This window comes from Leuresthes tenuis, unplaced genomic scaffold, assembly GCF_036924035.1.
Source record: "Leuresthes tenuis unplaced genomic scaffold, fLeuTen1.0.hap1 SCAF_3, whole genome shotgun sequence".
Taxonomy (NCBI): domain Eukaryota; kingdom Metazoa; phylum Chordata; class Actinopteri; order Atheriniformes; family Atherinopsidae; genus Leuresthes; species Leuresthes tenuis.
Genome location: NW_027325357.1, coordinates 12,994,319 through 13,009,858, shown reverse-complemented (window position 1 = coordinate 13,009,858; position 15,540 = coordinate 12,994,319). Strand labels below are relative to the sequence as shown.

General features: G+C 38.0%; 1 protein-coding gene across 3 annotated transcripts in view; it reads right to left on the bottom strand.

The window, feature by feature from the left end:
• The window catches only part of atp2b2 (ATPase plasma membrane Ca2+ transporting 2), a 125,949-nt gene that overhangs the window by 106,304 nt on the left and 4,105 nt on the right, over positions 1-15,540 (bottom strand). Inside the window, exon 1 of one of the 3 annotated variants that reach the window (XM_072381884.1) lies at positions 3,693-3,844. The exons of 1 other annotated variant lie outside the window; for it this stretch is intronic. The gene's annotated coding sequence lies outside the window, so the exon portion shown is untranslated. Of the gene's footprint in view, positions 1-3,692; positions 3,845-15,540 lie in introns of those variants that run through there. One more of the 3 variants, XM_072381886.1, reaches the window with a different exon arrangement.

The window sequence follows — 15,540 nt, the reverse complement described above, 5'->3', positions numbered from 1 at the left end:
ACCATAGCACACTTAAGGTTTATATCAATCGCTGTGGCAATATGATACATTACTGTTGGATGAGGGACTCTGTAATAACTTCGGTATTTTGTGCTATTTATTCAATATTGCACATGCATGCAGTGCAGATGAACAATCACATTTGTTAGGAAGTATCAGAAAATACAGGCTGAGATCATTAGCTTGTTTTGCCAGCTTTACTTAAGCAGTGTTACTCATACTAGGAATCAGTTTGGACTATGGGATGTTTTCGAATGCAGGAGTAAGAAGTCCCCTTAACTGGTGATTCCCCACTGAATAAAATGGCCAAACAGGTCCCGGGATATTGTTGCTTTTTCCACTGTGGTGGTGCAGTGTGCTCTGACGCATATTTTCATAAAAAGAATGTGAGGACTTCTGTGGTGGATTCAACAATAGTCTATGTAAATCTACAAAACTAAAAACAATGAGTATTACAGTGAATAACTATGAGAGTATTTATATGATGACACCTATTTTTAAAAAAATCCTCATTTCTTAGTGACTTTGGATAAAAGCATCTGCTAAATGACTAAATAAAAAGTTAAATAATCAAAATTAAACCCCCAATTAACTTGCTAAAGGGGAAGTTAGATTATGCTCATTGCATCTTTTTAAACAACAAAATCCCCCTTTCCTGAGCAGTTCAGAAGCTTTTCCTTTCCCTCTTCTGCTACTCCCTCACCTGTCAGGTCCTTATGTCTTTCTTCCATTCTTACCCCGTTTCTCCTTGTAGCTGCAATCATTACAAGAGGCTAGTTAACATAGTAAAAAAAAAAAAAACAGAGGCAACAGGCCTTTATTGAAAAATGGCTTAGCAGAGAAAGTCATACTGTGCTTAGCCCCACTAGAAACAAAGTCAGCTGGTATGTTTATGTTCAGTCGCTCCACTGAGTGAGCACAAGCATTTAGGTAGCTCCTCACTATGTTCAGTCCAGAACTATTCTTTGGTGCACTGAGTGCGTGGGTTCATTGATTGTATCTCTGCCCTGGCACTTTAATGGTCGAGGTACACTTGTCTCTGAACCGAACATTAGCATGGTCAAGTTATTTCCTCTCAGGGGCTATTTCCACTGACCAATAAGGGATTTTTCCGTTCACTCCAAACTTGTGTAAGAAACGGCAAGCTGGGTTTTTCCATTATTTCGCATACACTCTGTAGTGACACAGAGAGCAAAAGGTGCTTGAAGTGTAAAATAAGATAGTTGTATATTCTTTCTTGTGTCCTCCCCAAACCTAACTAAAACCATACACTCATGCTGTTTGCACTGTCATTAATGTACAGAACACATCCCCTGGAGTGAAAGTGGTTAAAAGTTATTGTGGATCCAAAAGTCTCTTTTATGTTTTAGAACTAACCTCTCTGAAGTGTACATTCATTGAGACATCATTAGCTATGTATCCTAAAACATGCACAATGTAGTATCAATGCATACATTCAGGTATTAACATTAAACCTAGCCAACAACATAAGTCCTGAAAAAGGTAAACTCATGCCACATGAGTAAAAGAAAAGTTTGAACTTCATGGTGGACAGTACTAAATAAAGTTATTTTATACATTGTCCACATCAAGTCTTTTTTAGTTGACTAAATCTCTTTGACATGGGGGTAGGAAAGGTAAAGCAAAAATATTTAGAACTGAAGAGTTAGGTTGAATATGAGTTAGGATGAGAAAAAAACTGAGAAACAGAAGGGGGTAGGCAGGGATAATCTAAGTGAGGCATCAGGCAGCTGTTTCATATGCAGTAAGGGACAAGGAGATGACCTATTCACAGGCAAGTCTATACACAAGCACACTTTAGTGCAGGTAACTTGCATGTCAGTCCACATGAATGTAGTAGTGCGCTTTTATACTCAGGTCCCAAACTTTACCCGCTTTTTGCCGCCTACATCTATCAATTAGGTGTATTCTGTGATCCCCTGAAGTTTTCTCACTTCTTAAATTGCAATGCTTGGTCATTAAGCAATGATACCTCAGGTTACTCAAGACAGGATGGAGAATAAAGGAATGCTAAAATAAAAAATTTGCCTTGCTGACTACTGTTAGAACATTTTATACAGTCAAGTATTTCTAATGTTTCCTTGGTCAAATGCCACTTTGGTAAGATTTTGATAAATCAACAATAATCAATTACTTTTTTTATTTCAATGAAATACCTGCTGCAATAATGGATTCCCTCCTACAGTGTATTCCATGATTAAAGCATAAAAAGACACTATGCAACAAAAGTACAAAATCTTTACACAGACTAAAAAGCCACATGATGTCTCCTTAAAGGCCAGAATACAGCAGGTGAGCTGTGTAGAAGGTAACAAGTAAACGAGGCACCATACAGCTAATCACACTGGTACTCTCTGTACAAGATAATATGGAACTATAATGAGAGGCAGCGTCTTCAGTTATCACGTCCCCCTCACTCACAGCTTCCGGTTTCATTTCAGGAAGTAGGCACGCTCTAAACCTTTAAGGTTAGGCTAAAAACTTTCCTTTTTGACAAATCTGTTGGTTTGTTTAGCTAGGCATTTCTTTCCAAAATGGCTTTTGACTAATTTGGAATTTAATAAATTTGAACTAATTGGATTACAATAAATTGGATCGTAATTGGCTTGAATTGGGCTGTATCATCTTGAGATGACATCTGTTGTGCTTTGGAGCTATATAAATAAAACTGAGGTGAATTGAACTGCTGCAGAAACTACATGCAACATCTAATTCCTCAAAAAACTGAGATTTTGTTAAAAATTTAAAGGGACACATTTTTGTCATTCAAGTCAAGCAAAAAAAAAAAAGACATTGTCCAAAGCTCATCTCCATGAGCATAACTGTTCATACTATCAGCTCCATCGTGCCCTTTCACATGTATACAGAGGTATGTGGCTCTATGTGAGAGCACATTCAAGACATTCGCAGGAGACTTTCCACTCTCTTCAAGCTGCAGAGGTTTTGGCACTAGTCTCGTCTCTCCAGATGTTCCCACCATTCGATCTCTCTCTCTTTTTTTTCTTTAACAGCTGCCCACTCTCTGAATTAGCATTTTCAGGGACAGGAAACTTACATTTATAATTTTCTAGTCTTCCTCTGTTAAATGCAAGCATAACTGCTGCCCAAATTCCACCTGCTTCCTTATCTCAGTATACAATGAGTAAGCGAAAAGACAGATAAAATGCCTATCTATACATGTGCAAAAGAAAACAAAGACAGCAGCTCTTTAATAAGGACCTGACCGTGTTTTTTTGTTGTTGTTGGTTTTCCATAGAATAAATTAAGCTTAGTATTTGTCACTGTGCTAAACGCAAAGCTTCCTGTTTAAACCTGACCACAACCTTGTAGTCCAAACAGTACAGCTCCTTAAACACACACAAAAACACTTACATCCCGCTCAGTTCTCACCATTTTGAACAACAAATAAAAGACTAATATACCAGTGAACTACAAGTGTCCACACCACTTCCTTTGAGTGTTCATTATTGAACCAATTCAAAGGCAGTCACTTACAGTAAAACCACAGCAAATACAGAATATTTAAAGTCGCACCAAACTAAAAAATACCACACAACATGCCAAGTCTACTGTAACTGCTTTCCACTAATCCCCTTTTGTTCTCCCTAAAGAGGCAAAACCAGTCTCTCAAATTCAACAGAAATGCTATTGTTGTAAAGGGATTTACTTACACTGAAGGAGAGGACAGAGTGCTGCCGATACTTGCTAGAGCTTCTCCAGATATCCCTTTTGGTGCTGATGATAGTTGTTGCAGGATGGCCTGTCCAAGACTACATATAACCTAGAGTGCTTGTAGCAGGAGCACAGAGCAGGCCGAACCAGGCTTTTCCATGCGGCATGGTCAGTGTATTTGCTATAAACATACTCATTCTGAACAGCTGAAAAGCTGCACAGCACAGAAAAGTACAAGAACAAGAAGCTTCACACTAGGGCTCTGTCCCTAGAACAAATGAAGAGAGGGAGGAAGTCTGTGAGTGAGAGATGGAGGAAGAGAGAGAGGGAGGCAGTGAGGGAGAGTGCGGGTGTTGTGTAAATTTAGGACTTGCTGGCATGGCCGGTTATTATAACATACCGACTCTCGCCAAAGTTTGTGAATATGATAAAAAATTATTGTAAAGAAGAATTTTATGGCCCAAAGACTCTTTAAATACCTGCTTGGTTTTGTTTCCCCAGTTCATTCTTATCCCTAGTTGTTTTTGTCAGGGTTACCTGCCTGGGTTTTGTTTTTTAGTATTCTTTCGGGAAACGGTTATCTGGTTTTTCCCCGCCTTTTCTTTAAAAAGAAGTAGTTTTCTTTTCATTTAAACTCCAGGCTTCCACTTTGTGTCTGCACCTGGGTCCTGCTTCCTCGTCACCTCCGACACGTGACAAAATTACACTTGAAAAACGTGCATATTAGGTTGGTTAGTGATTCTAAATGGACGCCTGGAGTTAGTGTGACCGTTTGTCTGATTTGTCCCCGTTTGGGCCTTAAATGGACTGGCGCCCTGTGCAAGGTGTACTCTGCTTCTTGCCTGGTGGCAGCTACGATAGGCTCCAACCCTGCCCTGTGACCTTGACTTTGATAAAGGTCTCTACTGTCAAGTTAGTCTGAAAAAAATGTTTGCACTTTTCCAATTCAAATATATCTCGAAAGCCATCTATTTCACAATCGTCGCAGTAGTTAAGTCTGATGGCCATTTTATACTTTTTCATGGGGTTCCCTTCTGCGTTGCTTTCAGTCCCTGCAGATGGGCATTTTTTTCAGTGTAGATGGACAGAAGGGGACCCTGTAGATGATGCCACACGTGGATACAATGTTGACTGGTTGAAAGTTAACTCAAACACAGAGCGGCTGAATACAGCTAATTCATAACAAAAGGAACAAAGTGCCAAAAATGCTAAAAATCAAAGGTAAATTCACAGGTAAAAAGAAGCACAGGCTGTAAAGCCACAACTCAGTAATCAGGTAAAACTATGTTTAGACATTGAGAGGCTTCATATTCATATTTCATTCTTTTCATGGGAAAAACTGTCATGCACATAAACAGAAATATTAAATGCCAGTCTTTTAAAGGGTAATATATGACTCCAGAAATGTGTGTCCCACTTGAGCAGCAGCAACTAAAACAAACAAAACCGAAAGTGAAACTTTCAAACAGCTCATAAATCTGTCTTGGGTGAAATTGGTTAATTTTGGGTCACTGTGGAGCTAAACTGGTTGAGCAGGCACTCCATGTACAGAGGATTATGTTCTTGTTCCAGCTGACCTGGGTTTGAGTGTACATGTCATGTTACTTTCTCTCCCCACTTTCTTATCTCTTTCCCAATGTTTGATAATCAAAGTTACTATTGCCTGACAGAATCTTTAGGGGAAAGAAAAATTTCCCTTTTCTATCTGACTGAAGAAGGTACACTATTCTGCATAGGAAAAGCAAGAACTTTGCTGGAAAAAGACGCACTTCAATTGAAGTAAAATAAAAGTTTTTGCTTCTTTCTTTGTGTTTTCATTTTTTTTCTGTCCTTTTCTGAAAATAGTAAGTCATGATGAGCTGCAGAAAAAGCATTTGGCCTTGTAAACAAGAGGGAGCCATAAGGAAAACCCAAGTCTTGTTAGACAATTCCCCCTCATCTACGTGTGAGCCTGTGCATTCAAGAATGTCATACTATTTTACTTGTGCACTGAGACTATTTTCAAAAACCTTGACATAAAACAGTATGTATGCACATAAACTGAAATATTAATGTATGCACAACTCTACACACATGCACACACAAACATTGCTTTAAGTCTTAAAAGAAGAAAATGACACTTGAGGCAGAGAGGAGGTCTTCCCATGCCCCCCCTGCCCTTTCTGTTGGACTTGGACATCTCCCACAGGCTGAGCTGTAAATAGACAGTACCCCTCAAAACCTTCATACACACACATTCACAGAACACATGTTAGAGTGCGTGCACACACATGCACAAACACACAAAAACAGAACTATACTTAGATGCCTACTCAAGCCTGCCCCCATGTACTCAAACTGCCTCCTCCCACAGTGAAATGGGGCACATCACTTTGATTCTCTCAGCTGAGAGGAAGCCACATCTTCCTTCAGACTGCATGATGATTACAGGTAGAATGCCTGATAGTTTTCAACTACAACAACAGGACAGTTTTTTCATAAACTAACCTGATTACATTATGGCACCATAGGGCTGATTTAACTACATGCACTACCGCTAGCAAGCTCATGAAATATTTGTAGCTATTAAAGTCCAAACAGATAACAGTAATATTTCATGATATATCAGGGAGCAGGGCATGAATTTCAGCATGGGAGCATAAATAATATTCACAAAAATACCACGAACACTTACGGTGTTATAATTTTATAAGATTCAGAAAACATATGCAACAGAAAGCAGAAAGAATGTATGTAAACGCAGCAAGACAAACCATCTTCTGTTCATCCTGGCATAGGCATCATTCAGCCTCAGTGTCTGGGGCTCCAGGCCCTCAAGCAAGCAGGGTACGTTTTGCTTTGTCAGCATTTCCTTCAAGCAGCTTACTTATCAAGGCAGAAAAAGTGATTGTTGGCATCGAGCTACAGCTCAGCAGTGTTGTGGATACGAAGGAAGCCAACGAGGTGCGTGTAAGGCTGGATGGGGTAGAGAACAATTTGTGTCAGGTTGCTTTAACAGCAGATGAGAGCTGAGAGTACTGTTGCTTCTTCTACAAGAAGGTTGAAGAAGGAGAAAGCGTTTCTTAGCTAGCTAGGATAGCTCACATTAATAATATATTCCTTTACATGTAGTTTTACTATTATCTCAAATTCAAATAAAACAGCTCACAAAAAACACCTCAAAAATAAGAGAGGCAAAGCAACATATTATAGTATTCTATATAGTTAAGATAAAATCTTCAAGTTAAAGGAAAAGTACAAAACCAGGTAACAATATGACAGCTGAAGACCTGTAGTTGAGCTTACAATTATACATTTTTCAAAATTGGGAGAATTTCTTAGGTGTAGCTTAAATAGCTTCTAGATATCTTGACATGTGATCAAATACCTACCGCGAAAAAGCGCACTAAAACTGCTTACTTCATCAGTTATGCAGAACCAAACAGGGAAACTGAGACAGAAGCTTGCTGCCTACAGGAAGTCAGAGGCACTGAAGAAAATGTTTTTTACGCTCCATGTTCGGGCTGATGTTATAATGAACTACTTATAGTGGTACCCATTATCATATGATGGTATCATTATATGATGATTACGTGAAAATATGAGAAAGGCTGCAGTGGATAGTATCTGAATTAAACCTGGAAACAAAAAGCATTTGAAATGACATCGTTATATAACGGAAATTGTTTATAATTAAATTTTATAAAAAGGGTGGTGTTTACAGAGCTGCAATGGTTTGAAATTCAAATGAAAACCGCCCTAATAAGGAAAAGCATGCTCCACATACTGAACATTTTGTTAAGGATGATACATCATGGAAATGTTTTCATTTTTATTTTGCTTTTTTAATGTTTGTGATTTATTTCTAAAAAATCTCTACAGATCAAAGATCTTTTTACTTGTTTAACAAAACTCAGGCAATGCATAAGCTTATTTCTTACATGGGATTGTGACTCCAAATCTGATAAGACGCAGCATTAAAAGCTGTGTTCCTATTCAATGATCAAGAAAATTTGACGTGAACTTTTGAGAAGCGGCTCCATAGAAAATGTGCATCTTGCAGATTTCTATATACCGACGTGGAGCAAACCGACGACTGAGCAGTGTCTTCAGCAGGTATCTTCATTCGTCGCTTTGGATAAAAGCGTCTGCTAAATACATAAACATAAACACAAGCGGCAATACACACGGCAGTGATAGAGGGCAGTACACACAAACTGGAAACAGAATTTCCATGTGGGGAAAAAATACCAAAAAGAAAAGCCATCACAGCCGAGCCTAAAAACATCATCATTAACATTTTTTCAATTCCAACATTTTCTACTGTGCAACTACTGGATAGCTATTAGTATCATAACCACAAACAAACGGACGGAGAACACAGACACAAGGGGAAAATGTTCACCACGGCAGGCTGTAAGCTCAGATTGATTTCCAAACCTTTCACCCTGAAGGAATCTCATTTCACAGTTTTAGTACCATTTAGAAAGTCACTCAGAAAGCACTAGTTTATCTACAGGGCTTAATGTAAGTGCTAAATTGGTTTGCTAAAGGAACCTGCATTACTGTACATTAAAAAAGACGAATGAGGAAGAAGAACATGAAAAGGAGTTCCAGTTTGTCGTGTACACACTGCAAGATAAGCAGCTACAACAAAAAAGTGACGTGTACAAAACAAGGGCAACCTCAATGTCACAATAATTCTACACGACACAGAGAATGACTCCTTCTCCTGTTGTATGTTAGTGGGAACACCAATGCGCACCCATATCCCCACCCACCAAATACATTATTGATTCAGTCTGGACCCCTTATAAGGTTACACTGTAATGCTGAAGCTCAAGGCTATTTAAACTTCCAATTTTACTGAATGACCTTGAATATTATAACCTCAAGATCTGCAGCATAACTCCGATCAAAAAAATTCTTAATATGTGTTTATGACTGGCGTGCATCAGTCAATGCCACATAAAGTCTCATATATCCATCTCAGTTCATATGGCAGGTATAAATGACCCCATAACCAGCTTCCACTTACAGCATAAGCAGGTGCCTGCAAAACATGAATATTAACTGGGCATGACCTTTAACTATAATATACGTGACAACAAACAGTAAATCTTCCAACCAAACAAAACTAATAAATATGCAGGAACTTAGAACCTTCATACTGGCATGGTAAACCAATCAGATGCCATGTGTAATTCTCTGAGAAAAGAAATGCACCAAGAAACTACATGCTTTCTCTACTTATCAATTGAATAACTCAATTTTCAACCGTGCGCTGGAGTTCCAAAATGTTCTGAGGATGTTCCTTAGATAGCTTGTGAGCTCGTTCCTGACTTTCTGTGGAGATTTTCCTCCAATCCCCCCCCCCAAAAAAAAATCTCTGGAAAATCAGTGGGTCAGACATATATAAATGTGTCACCAAATGTTCCGGAGCACCTATATGCTGCTTTTCACTCTCTCCCCTTTGTTGGGGATACAAAGAGATACATATAGCACTGACATAGACACAATAAGGAGCCTCGTCTGCTATTCTCAATGTTATGAGGAAAACACTGCAATTTCCACAGCGTCATTTCTCCATCACGTGCTGTGTCTGGCCCACTCGAGACACTGTTCCCTGTAGCCCTTGCCTCCCATTTCCAGCCAGGAGCGTGGATCACCAGCAAAAAGGCTCCCATTGTGATGTCTTTGTGTGAGCAACAACTGCGGGAAAAGGCCAAATCAAATTAGCTGCACTTTCTCCGGTTGGAGAAACATCTATGATGGTTCAAGAGGGAAAATGGCTTCAGACTTTTCTTCTGTGCTACATAAACAGCTCATTCGCTATATAGGCTCAACACTGGTACAAGGTTTTTCAGTGGGATAAGAGAGAGTAGCAGCAGTCGTAACGAATTTGAATGAATACACAAGGTAAAAGCTGTCCATATTGTCTTCTCAGCCGAGTTGACAGTCAAGAGTGATGCAATTTTTCTTTCCCAAAAAAATCATTTTCACTGCAGGTTATATGATTAATTTGTTTGGCCAAATAATCTACACAGATGCGATGTTCTCAAGTTACCAGAAATTTTGTGGCCAATGGCCGCACAGCCTCTGCCGTTGCTGCCAGACACACACACAAACACACATTGCCTGTTTGCCTGGAGGCACCATATATGAAGTCAAGGCAATGCATTCAGTGTAAGGTGTTTCCACCTGCATTTATCAGCAGTATCTTGAGTATCAAGAGCAACAGTATCAACAACTTTCACTACACTAAACTGCATGTTTTGCAACTCGGCAAAAATGTCCCAGACAGCAGCTTCAGTTTAGAGACTCGGAAGGAAAACCAAAAGCATGACTTGCTGGCATGCCGACACAGACAAACACTAACAATATTATTTCTCCACCTCTATTTCTCAACCTACAATTACTAGCCGCTTATTTATATCACGCAGAGTGTCTGACTAAACAGATGCTCAAGCTAAAACAAAGCCTTCTGAAAGTGCCTGTATTCAGGTCGTGATAAAGCAGTCTGTATTTTTCACTGTTACGTACTCCTCATCATGTTTGTGTTCAGTTCCCATTTATCCCGTTTTTCAACTTTTTTTTTTTTTGCAATGTTATGAACCTCTGACTCACCACAATCATTTCACAGATTTGTCCCATTTTTCTTCATCTGTTGCCAAGCAACCAGAGTAAGATTTCCTTACATAATTCCTTATTCCATTTTCCAGTGTTATGTTTTGTCTTCGTTATGTTTTTTTAGTATTTTCCTTTCACCAACTAAATCTGACCAGTTTAAGTTTGATTCAATGTTTTGTACCTGAAATCATTAATGTCTAAATCATAGTTAACTAAAACTTTTTAAACAGTTACAATGGCGAGGCAGTTGGTTATTGCAGCTGACTGAATTTCCTCACGTATTTCCAAAGCGTTCAACAGTGACCCTTTGTGGGGAAAAAGTTGAAAGGCTGTATTTTACAACTAACTATTATCTCTTTCGAACACTACCAAGCAGTGGCAGATAAGTTAATCAACTTAAAAAAAAACACCAGCTTTAACATCTGCTTGTTGACAAATGATTGCCAGACTAGTTTAAAGAAATGTGAAGTGACCATAAATATGAGAAACATTCAGTTTACCATCTGGCACAACTAAAGAAAAAAAAAAAAGAGGTTAAAGTTAGTTTTACACCAAAACAGAGGATTTTATGGCAAGTCAACCAAAGAAAATACTAAAACAAGAAACACATAGGACAACACATAGAAGCATTTTCTGATATGACAGCCTTGTCAGAAGTAAACCATAAATGGGTAGTGGCTTCAAAAAATGTAACGCATCTGCTTTGAATTATGTTAAGGACTAAAACAACATGGTTAGGGTTAGTTTAAAATACCAAAATCTGAATACTGAAGACATTAGACTTGCTTGAGATGGACTTCTATACTGAATGGTGTGTATTCCAAAACAGGTAACCTGAGTACTGAATTATACCTTTGCAGAAACGGCTTTGGTATGGAACTGTGGTATATCAGTTCCAAATGTTTTTCCTTTCTGAGCATTCGTATCCATCTACACAGGTAGGAATCAGGTGAAAACTGACAAATCATCTGCCATGTCTAATAAAGGTATGTATGAGAGAAACAAACAGGCACAACCTACACACAAAAAACTGAGTTTTGCTCAGCACACAGGGGCACAAATCCAACAAACTGGTATTTATTCAAATAAGGTATGAAAACAGACAATACTGTTTACACTGATATAATCTTCCACCTTCTCTGTTCCCTGTAAAGTCCTCACTTTCTCCTCACTCATGGCATCGCCCTGACCCCACCTTTCCTTCTGTACTAGTTTGCCACAAATTGAGCGGCACTTTTTTGTGGATGTGTCGCCTGAACAGCCACAAGTGCAGAAACATGCTTTTCCTCTGACAACCCCCTCTGCCCAACAAAGCTCTCTCCAAACATCTAGTTATTTTTACATTAAGTACCACCAGCATCAGAAAACAGACTTCATCAAAAGTTGATGTCATCGAAAAACGCATTTGTAAAGTCCCAGACAGCTAGTCAAGGTGTACATTTAACATGTATTATTTCAATATGCAGCTGTATGCTGTATTCAATATGCTCTTTTCAAAGAGGGAACACCTGTTTCTTTATTCTTCACATCTGTTATTTGCACAGCCCTGAAGGAGCAGAGGTTTGCTAATCTCCATTTAATATCTTTAATACATTTAATTACATCTCACAACAATGCTCTTGCTTTGTCTTTTGTAATAACTACAACGCACCCCTTTTGCCACACTTTTGCCATTAAAGCCCAAATTGACTGTTCACATTTAGATGTTTAATTCAGTTTGAGTCAACATGATGGACAGAGAGAGTTTGTTAATGAGCTGTTTAGAGGAAATTAAAGTTATAACAACTTAAGGGAACTTTTACATTTGAGTGAAAGTGTGATCCCTGAGTGCTGAGGGTCTAATCCCCTTAGCCTCAGAGCCGGTCTCAAGAGGTGCGTGTATAGTCCCGGGCTGCCGATCTTCACCCAGAGACCTTCACAGGTTTACAAGATAGAATTTACCATCATAAACACTTTGTAATCCTGTTTATACAACTGCTGACCAACGACAAGTTTCTCACCACCTCAACAGCTTCTTTTTTTAAAACATCTATTTTTGTTGGTGTTTGGATCTTATCCCATTCAAAGTTCAAGGACATCTGGTGTTGAAAGGATACATTCAATTTAAGACCAATAAATTATTTTGCAAGTCACAGATTAATTGTGCTAAATAATCATAAAGAGAATATTGACCTGAATAATCATGATTATGTTTTTAGATATAACCTAATATAGGTAAAAAGGCAGTTGAAATGGAAATGATGGTAACTGATGATTTTTTCCTGAACAGAAAAGAACTGTTTAATCAAAAGAAGTAATTGCTAGATCAATCAACTAACTGAAAAAGAAATCAATAGACTAATAAATGAAAAAAGTATTTGTTAGCTGCAGCCTTATACAGAATGTTGTCCTTGAGTTACTTGGATAGTGATTTTATAAGATGATGCTGCGGTTATGAAAAAATAATTTTATTAGAGCAGAGCAACAGTGTCAATACTTGAAACTAGACACTAATACTAGATAATACTAGTAATAGAAGCTGAAAGTGGACAAGTTGAATTTGGCTGCGTGTTTTGCTTTAAGATCAAAGAACCGGTAAAATAAATTGATCCAAGCAGCTTTTTTTTTAATCCAGCTGTATCATTACATATATCAGACTTACTGTTCTCACAAAAAAAATGTAAAAAATTGGAATTTGAGTATGTGTGGAACACCTGAGCCCATTTGAGTCCTCTTGAGCTTACACCTTTACTGGAAGTGTTGGTCCAGCTTTCAGAGTTTTGATTTTGAATATATACTTTTTTTTTTTTTTGCCTAGTATCATGCAAACTTCCTCTCTGTCAATAACTACAGAGTGACCACCTGTAGATGGCTCCCCTGTCCAGTTCTGAGTGAATGTGCATTTTTGGTTAACTATTGTTAAGGCTCGTCTATGATTCCATATTAATCACATTGTTGTTTAACATGCTTTAGCTACCACATTGTTAGGCTACAGTTTAGTACAACTGCAAAACAAAACAGCAGCTGAACGCCACAGTTTCTTTATTACAAGCAGGAGTTTGGCTGGTGCTGAGGGGAAAAGATATGAAAACAGGAGACTGATTCAGTGGAGGATTAGGAACAAGCAAGTACTGAAAAAGTTGATAAGCCAGCAGCAAGAGAGTGGCTGCAATGAGATCAACAGGTATTACCAGGTCATTGGAACTTAGGAAAGAAAGTGGCAGAATGTTCAGGGATATCTGCATAAAAGCTCATATGGGTGATGGATTTTGTCTGAGGGGGCACCATGATGCAGAAATCTGTACTGATTACTGTGACCACATGGATCAAAAATAGTGATGCATGCCTAAACTTCAAGAGTGGTCAACCAGAAATAAAAAAAATTAAATCATTAAAATGTTATAGAATGATAAATAGTGACTGTTATGGGAAATTATCTGCATTATACTATTCAGTATTTCCTCTGTTGTTCCAAACAGACACGGGTCTTAATTTGTCTGGAGCCTAGAGAGCTCGATTATAAACATATATTGTTTGGGTGCATTTATAGAAACCACTGATGCTGAGGCTTTCCTTTGGTGGGACAATTTGAGCTTAGGTTACATTACAAATACTAGACCAAATATAACATAGAACACATTTGGTTTATCTGTTTCTACTGCAGTGGAGTTAGTTCATTGGAGGAAATGGGAAATGCTTTTAAAATGAATTTATGAATCAGGCAAGACTTGCTGCATTATTATTGAAGAAGATGCAAAGAGGATTTTACATTTATATGAGATAAACGGGGTAATTATAATATAAAATATAATTTCAGTACCAAATAATTGTCGTGGTGTGACATTCTCAGTGCCGCTCTCGTCTCACTTTAGTTCAACCATGCATGAATTTTTCTTCTGTGATACGAGCATCTCAATACTAATTAACGGCATACGCTTTCCAATGCATACTGACCTTCAAAGTTTACTTCAGCACAATTATCCTAGCAAGAAAAATGTCATCCCACACATTAGCAATTACTTGAACAAAATAAACAAAAGTCAGTATTCCCACTTTTCAGAATGCAACCAGTGGTAAAGACAAATGATTTGTCTTCCAACAGGTCACAAGAATTGGTTTCAATCCATTTCTTTCTCAGCATTAATTACTTTGTTTAAATCACTGTTTAACACAAACAAGAAAGAAAAATGGTGCTTGCTGATGCTTTCGGTTGAGTTATTAAATCATTTGCTGCCACTACATATTTAGGAGTAAACCTCCTCTGTCACAAACATGACATCCACTCCTACCATTCATCTTTGAAAGACTCCCACTCTTTTCTAATGCCTAACTGACACTTGCAGTAAATTCTGGGGAATGTAACAAAGAAAAGCAAGTCAGCAGGAAGGAACTTAGGTGACCACTCAGGAGGTGCCTGCTGTTTCTCATACACTGCAGGAATGTTAAGCCTATGAGGTAAGGCTATGAAAGAAAACAAATTAACATGCCAAAATATACATACATAAAACAAAAACTTAAAATAGAGCATATAAAAAAAGAATGCTATTAGTAACAAAGTTCCATTTAATCAAATACAAGGCATGTAAGTTATCTGCAAATTTGTCACTTACGGTGCTGTAATACCTAATTCCTCGAAAATGAAATGCTGTAAGTTCCTTTAGTTCCACTCAAGGCTTTGTTGAGCAAACGGTTTAACCTGAATGCAACAAAAACAAACACCCCACTGTCAGCCCATGAATGAGCAGTTTATCCTGAGTCCATATTATTCAACCACAAGTGCTGAAGGTCTACTTTTGCCAAGACTCACAAATCCGTCAACTTGACCCAGCGTGGCTAATAACAGAATAGCATTCAACTTGTGAAATATGGTAAACAGCAGAATTGGGTAATAAAGAAGCTGGCTGCTTGTTTAAGATTAAAATGGGATAGTTACAGTTATCACAATTAAATCCATTCATATTAAAGACTTGATTTAAAAAAAAAAGGCTCCTAAAATCCGAGTTTTCATCTTGAAACCGTTTACCAAAACACCTTTTTTCTTTGCCAAGGAAGAAACTAGGCACATGAAATACACTTATGCCTCTGTTGTGAATTATTGACAATGTCATTAAGTTTATTGAGATGTTTAAAAACAAAGACAGTTTTCATGTGTTAATAAAATGATAATGCTACAAACACAGCGTATGAGGCTAAATAGGAAAAAAGCGTTGAAATGTTCCATCAGGCCTGAATGAGTCAAATCTGTTACTCTTTCTAATA